Here is a 6332-nt window from a genome sequence, read left to right as displayed (position 1 = left end):
CTCCCCCCACATGGAACCCTATTACATACAACTTGTAAAGGTAAAATTTCTAAGCTGATTCTAAGCCGCAGAGCCTGAGTTAAAGTGTAAAAGACCGGACATTGTAAAGTTTCTAAACTGCAGGGCTTGGGTTAAAAAGTAAAAGACCAAGTATTGTTAAGTTCCTCTGCTACCCCAAAACCTGTAATCCCTGTAGCTGTTAGGACAATACCCGAACTGTCCAGTAAATATTCTCACTGACTCCTCTGGTTGTCTAATAACTTGGGACTCTGAGTAGCCCGGCATGTAGGCATCCAAGCCCCAAAACCAATCAGTTTAAATGTGTACCCCGCTTAGAAGTGGCCAATCACCCCCGTCCAATCTGTTCCCACCAATGAATGGACTAATCATGTCTCAGAGTTGTTCAATTTTCCCGCGCCTCATGATGATTTGTTCTGATGTATGCAAAGCCCCCACCCCCTCCAAAAAGTGTACTTAAGCACTGCTTGACCTCTTCTCTGCTGTACCTTCCTGAGTGAGCCTGGAGCCTCAGCATGCTGAATCAATAAAACCCCTTCTGCCAATTGCATGAAGCCGGTCTCTTGTGGTCTCTCCCTCCAATGCTTCGCCGGACCCTTACAAACTAAAATCCAACAGCTCTAAGGCACCCAGACCAGCCTCTCTCACTGGCTCCACTCCTGTGGCTCCTGCTCCAATTCTGTGTTTCAAATGCCCTCACACTCCACAGGACCAAAATCCAACGGCATCTTCTTCTTGCCCCATCTTCTGCCCAACTTCCTGCTGCCTCTCCTTCTTCTCCTTATCCTGGGGGTTCAGGGCACCAGGCTTCTCTCTGTTCCTTTCCTCTTTCCTTCTATCCCCAAATGTTGGTTCTTCTGTTTGTTGGTTCTCTCATTGATTCAGATGTCTTTTCCCTGTGTGCTGGGGATTGAAGAATTCAGGGCCTTGCACATGCTAAGCACACTCTACCACTGAGATGCACCCCCATTCGAAATATTTCAGGGCATCAAAAATGCTTTTGTCCAACCAGGCACAGTGGCACACACGTGTAATCCCGGTGACTTTGGACAGTGAGGCAGGTTTGAGACCAGCCTCAGCAACCTAGTGAGACCCTGATTCACAATAAAAGGTAGCAGGGACTGGGGATGTAGCTCAGTGGTAAAGTGCCCCTGGGTTCAATACCGAGTAGCAAAAAAACAAACCCCCATCACTGCACTGGGGATGGAAAGCACCCTGCAAACAGCATGGCCAGCCTACTTTCAGTGGTGAGGGCAGCTGCAACCCGAGACCCTGTGCACCAAGGGGAGTGGAAAGGGTAGAGCAGAGAGAGAGTATCATGGGAACCATGTAGGAAACCCAGCTCACAGCACCCAGGTACATGCACAGGAGAAGCCCAGTGACTTAAGTGCTGAGACAGCGACTTCTGGTTTCAGAGGCTGTGTCTAGACCAGAAAGAGTAGTCTGAAGATGTCTGCTGAACTTGGCCATTAATGAGAGCATCATCCTGACAGCAAGGGCTGGGCTGCCCTGGGCCAGGAAGTGAAGGGGGAGCTAGTGAACAAGGTCAACTCTTTCAGGAAATAAGGCCCAGAAGGTACAACAGGTGGAGTGGAGTCCTGGGATGTTAAGGCTGGGACTTTTATGACTTTTAATCTGAGCACAAACATGTGTAGATGACCATGGGAAGGAATGGTAGTGATGTAACAGCAGCACACAGGGCACTTTCTGGGACCATCCACTATTCTATGAGGTTTACATAAATGAACCCACAATTCCCTGTTTTACAGATAGGGAAATTGAGTGACCAGGGACTGAGTAGCATACCCAAGGTCTCCCTATTGCTCAGGTCTAGAGCTGTGATAAAAAAATTACCCACTTAATTACTCAGGTGAAATTAAAAGACATGTCAGAAGAGTATGGTGGATGAAAGCAGCACTGAAGCAGGAAACAGAAAGGAAAAAGAATTGAGAGGCAGGCAAACTTGGGATCCCCTAATAATGGGGAAAAATGTATATTTTAAAGGCATGCCTTTAAAGAACCACTTCTTCCAGCCTCATTCTACCAGCCTATAGTTACCACTCAGTTAATCCCTATCAGGGGTTTAATGCATTGATTAAATTAAATTTCTCATAACTCAGTAATTTCACATATAAACTTTACTACATTGTATCATAAATAGCTTTTGGACGTCATTGCCTACCTAAATCCCAACAGTATTTATAAGGGAAGAGTTTACTTCTGTGAGTAAACTACATAAAAACAACATGAAACAAACAAAATAGAGACATATCAAATAAACAATCTGAGGCCCTAGGAAAGCAAGAACCAATCAAATAAAAAAAAAAAAACAGCAGAAGAAAGGAAATAATATCAGGTCTGAAATTAATGAAGAGAATAAGAAAGCAATATAAATAATTAATGTGAAAAAGAGTTGTTTGTTTGAAAAGATGAATAAGACTAATAAACACTTAGCCAAATTAACCAAAACAGAGAGAAGATAAACACAATATTTTTAAAATTGGAGATGAAAAATCAGGTAACAGCACACATCACTGAAATGCAGAGGATCATTAGGGACTATTTTGAAAATGTGTTTCAATAATTTGGAAAATCTTTTAAAAATGATACATTTCTATAAACATACAACCTACCAAAATCGAATCAAGAGCACATAGAAAATCTAACCATATAAAAAGAAATGAGATTGAATTGGTAATACAAGGCCTCCCAACAAACAAAACACCAGAGTGTCAGCTGAATTCCACCAGAATTTTAAGGAGTTACTACTGATAGTTCTCAAATCACTCAATGAAATGAAAAAAAAGTGTGTGGAGCATAGATATTTCCAAAATCATTCTAGGAAGCTACTATAAGCCAAATACCTAGGGACATATCAGGAAGATCAGGGTACTATAAACCAATATATTTTATGAGCACAGATTTAAAAAATATATTTTTAAATATGTTTTTAGTTGTAGATGGACACAATATCCTTATTTTATTTACTTATTTTTAATGTGGTTCTGAGGATCAAACCCAGTGCCTCACGTGTGCTAAGCAAGCACTCTACCATTGAATCACAACACTAACCCCCACAAATTCTTATTAAAATTTTAGCAAATCATTTACAGATTAAGAAGATTGTACATCATGATCAAGTTGGTTTCATACCATAAATGAAAGTATGGTTCAACATATTCAAATAAAAAATTGTAATTCATCACATAAACATTATTAAGATTTAAAAATAAAATGATTATCTCAATATGAATAGAAAGAGATTTTGACAAAATCTAGGACCCATTCATGGTAAAACACTGAAGAATCCAGGTATATAAGGAACTCAGTTCAACATTATATTTGTATACAACAAATTAAAAAACCATATCCTACTGGATAGGAAAGAACTGATAGTATTTTTTAATATCAGAAATAAAACAAGGATGTCTACTCTCATCATTGCTATTCAATGTAGTACTTGAAATTTTAACCAGAACAATTAGCCAAGAAAAAAGAAATATGAGATATACAATTAATAAAGAAACAAGTCAAATTATCACTTTTTGCTAATGATATGATTATTTACCTAGAAATTTAAAAAATTCCAGCAGAAGAACTCAATGATCCATAAAAGTAATTCAGCAAAGTAGCAAGACACAAAGTCTAAACACACCAATAATCAATCCACTGGGGAAAAAATCAAGAAAACATTCCATTTACAATACAATTTTAAAAGTAGCTGGAAATAAATCTAACCAAGGAGGTGAAACAAAATATGTCTACAATAAAAGTCATAGACTATTGAAGCAAGAATTTGAAAAAAAGATAATAAAAGATGGATATGTTCATGGATAGCCCAATTGATATTGCTAAATCATTTATGTATCAAAAGTGATTTACAAATCCAATGCAATACCTATTAAAATAATATTGGTATTTTCCCCAGAACCTAGAAGAATAGTTCTAAAATTTGTATGCAAAAATAAAATAAACAGAGTAGCCAAGATAATGCTGGTAGGAAAAAAAAAAAAACAATGCTGTAGACATCACGATAACTGATTTCGATTTAAAATGAAGGGCTATAAAATAGCATGGTACCAATATTAAAAACAGACATGTAGATCAATGGAAAAGAAGACTCAGAGACAAACCTACAGATACAGTCATCTGATCTTTACAAAAGTGCCAAAACATACATTGAAGAAATAACAGTCTTTTTAACAAATGCTACTAGGAAAATTGGACATATGGAAGAATTATCTTAGATCCATTTTTATAACCTTGTACAAAAGTCAATGTCAATCAAATAAAATTCAATCAACTCAAAGTCAATAAAATACCTGCTAATGAGACCAGAAATTATGCATTCCATAGAAGAAAACACAGAAGTAAAATTCCAACATATAGGTCAGAATAGCTATGAAGAATTTAAATAATAATAAATGCTGGTGAGAATCCTAGGGGACTGAAACTAATGTAATATTGGTAACATTTTTAAATAAGTGTAATGTCTATGGAAGTCAATATGTAAGTTCTTTAAAAGACTAGGAATGGAGCCAGTGTATGATTAAGCTATACCACTCCTTATATGAAAGAATTAAAGTCAACATACTTTAGCAACACGAATATTTTTAGTTCACAACTACCAAGTTATGGAAACAACCTAGATATTGGCCAACACACCAAACACAGAAAATGTGGTATATAATGTAGTTTTATTCAGCCATAAAAGAAACCATATAATTTCCTGGAAAATAGATGGAGATGGAGAACATCATGTTAAGAAAAACAAGCCAGTCTTAGTCAAGGATCCTATGTTTTCTCTTATATGTGGAAACTAGACAGAAGAATGAAAAAATGGGGATCTCATTAAAAATTAATGTGAACTATAGGGTAGAGGAAAGCAATCTGTGATAGGAAGCAAGGAAGGGAAAAGAGAGGAACTTGGGAATAAAATTGACAAAATTATACTATGTGCATGTATAAATTTGTCAAACAATGGATCCAAATATTATTTGCAATTTTAATGTGGTATTAAAATAACTTTAAAAGGCACATAGTATAAATTATGTGATTAGATTATCTTAGAATTGACATTATAGTAATAAAAATAAATATATATGTGATATTTTGTTTTTTGCTTTTTACAATAAAATGTTTTTCTGAAAAATGAAAGGTAAAATAGGATTCTGAGATACATTGTTATAAAAGTACGTGTTATAGGAAAAGCAAGGCTAATATAAGTATTTTACCACAGCCATAAAATAATTAATAAATGTACTTACTGCTTTTCTAAAAATGAAAAGAGAGATGATGCTTTTTGTATATAACAAGCAAGTCATTGCTAAGGTAAAAGGCGTATTTTATTCAATTTTCCATAACAGATAGTATTTGCATTAGGAATAAGTAGAGTATGAATTTTTAAATTTGAACATCATTCTGACATTTTTTTGGCAAGTCCAAAACTTCTCTTGAATTTCAAATTGGGGGAAATTTGTAAAGTGTGATCTTTCATTAAAAACTATGTCACATTCTTTACATTTGTAGGGTTTAATCACTACTGTAATTTTCTTGTCATTTTTTAAATGTTGGGCTTTGATTAAAACTTTGCCACATTTTTGTCAATTTACACTATTCTTCCAAGTATGAATTTACTAGTAATTAATAAGTCATGATATCAAAATAAATGATATTTTACATTCTTTAGATTTGTAAAGATTCTCTCAAGTATGAATTCTCTCATGCTTATTAACCCTTGAATTGTACTTAAATACTTTGCCACATTATTTACAGTTCTATAACCTTTCCAGTTTGAATTCCCTGGTGTTGGGTAAGGCCTACTCTTCAAATAAAAGCCTTGAAATTTTCTTTACATTTGTATTGGTTCTTTCCAGTATGAATTCTCTGGTGTCTACTAAGATGTGATCTTTGATTAAAAGCTTTGCCACATTCTTTACATGTGTATGGTTTTTCTCCAGCATGAATTTTCTGATGTATTCTAAGGTATGATATTTCATTAAAAGCTTTGTCACATTCTTTACATTTGTATGGTTTCTCTCCATTATAAATTTTATTGTGCAGAACAAGGTTTTTCCTTATACTAAAAGCTTTACTACATTCTTTATATTTGTATGGTTTCTCTCCAGTGTGAGTTCTCTGGCGCACATAAAAGCTGTTCTGCTTTACATTTTTATGGTTTCTCTCCCGTGTGAGTTCTCTGGTGCACAATAACTGTGTGCCTAACATTAAAAGCTATGCCACATTCTTTATATTTCTATGGTTTCTCTCCAGTATGTATTCTCTGATGTTGAGTAAAATGTGATATTTTATTT

The sequence above is a fragment of the Callospermophilus lateralis genome, unplaced genomic scaffold (genome assembly GCF_048772815.1).
Source record: "Callospermophilus lateralis isolate mCalLat2 unplaced genomic scaffold, mCalLat2.hap1 Scaffold_86, whole genome shotgun sequence".
NCBI classification, from domain to species: Eukaryota; Metazoa; Chordata; class Mammalia; order Rodentia; family Sciuridae; genus Callospermophilus; species Callospermophilus lateralis.
This window is presented reverse-complemented; position numbering follows the sequence as displayed.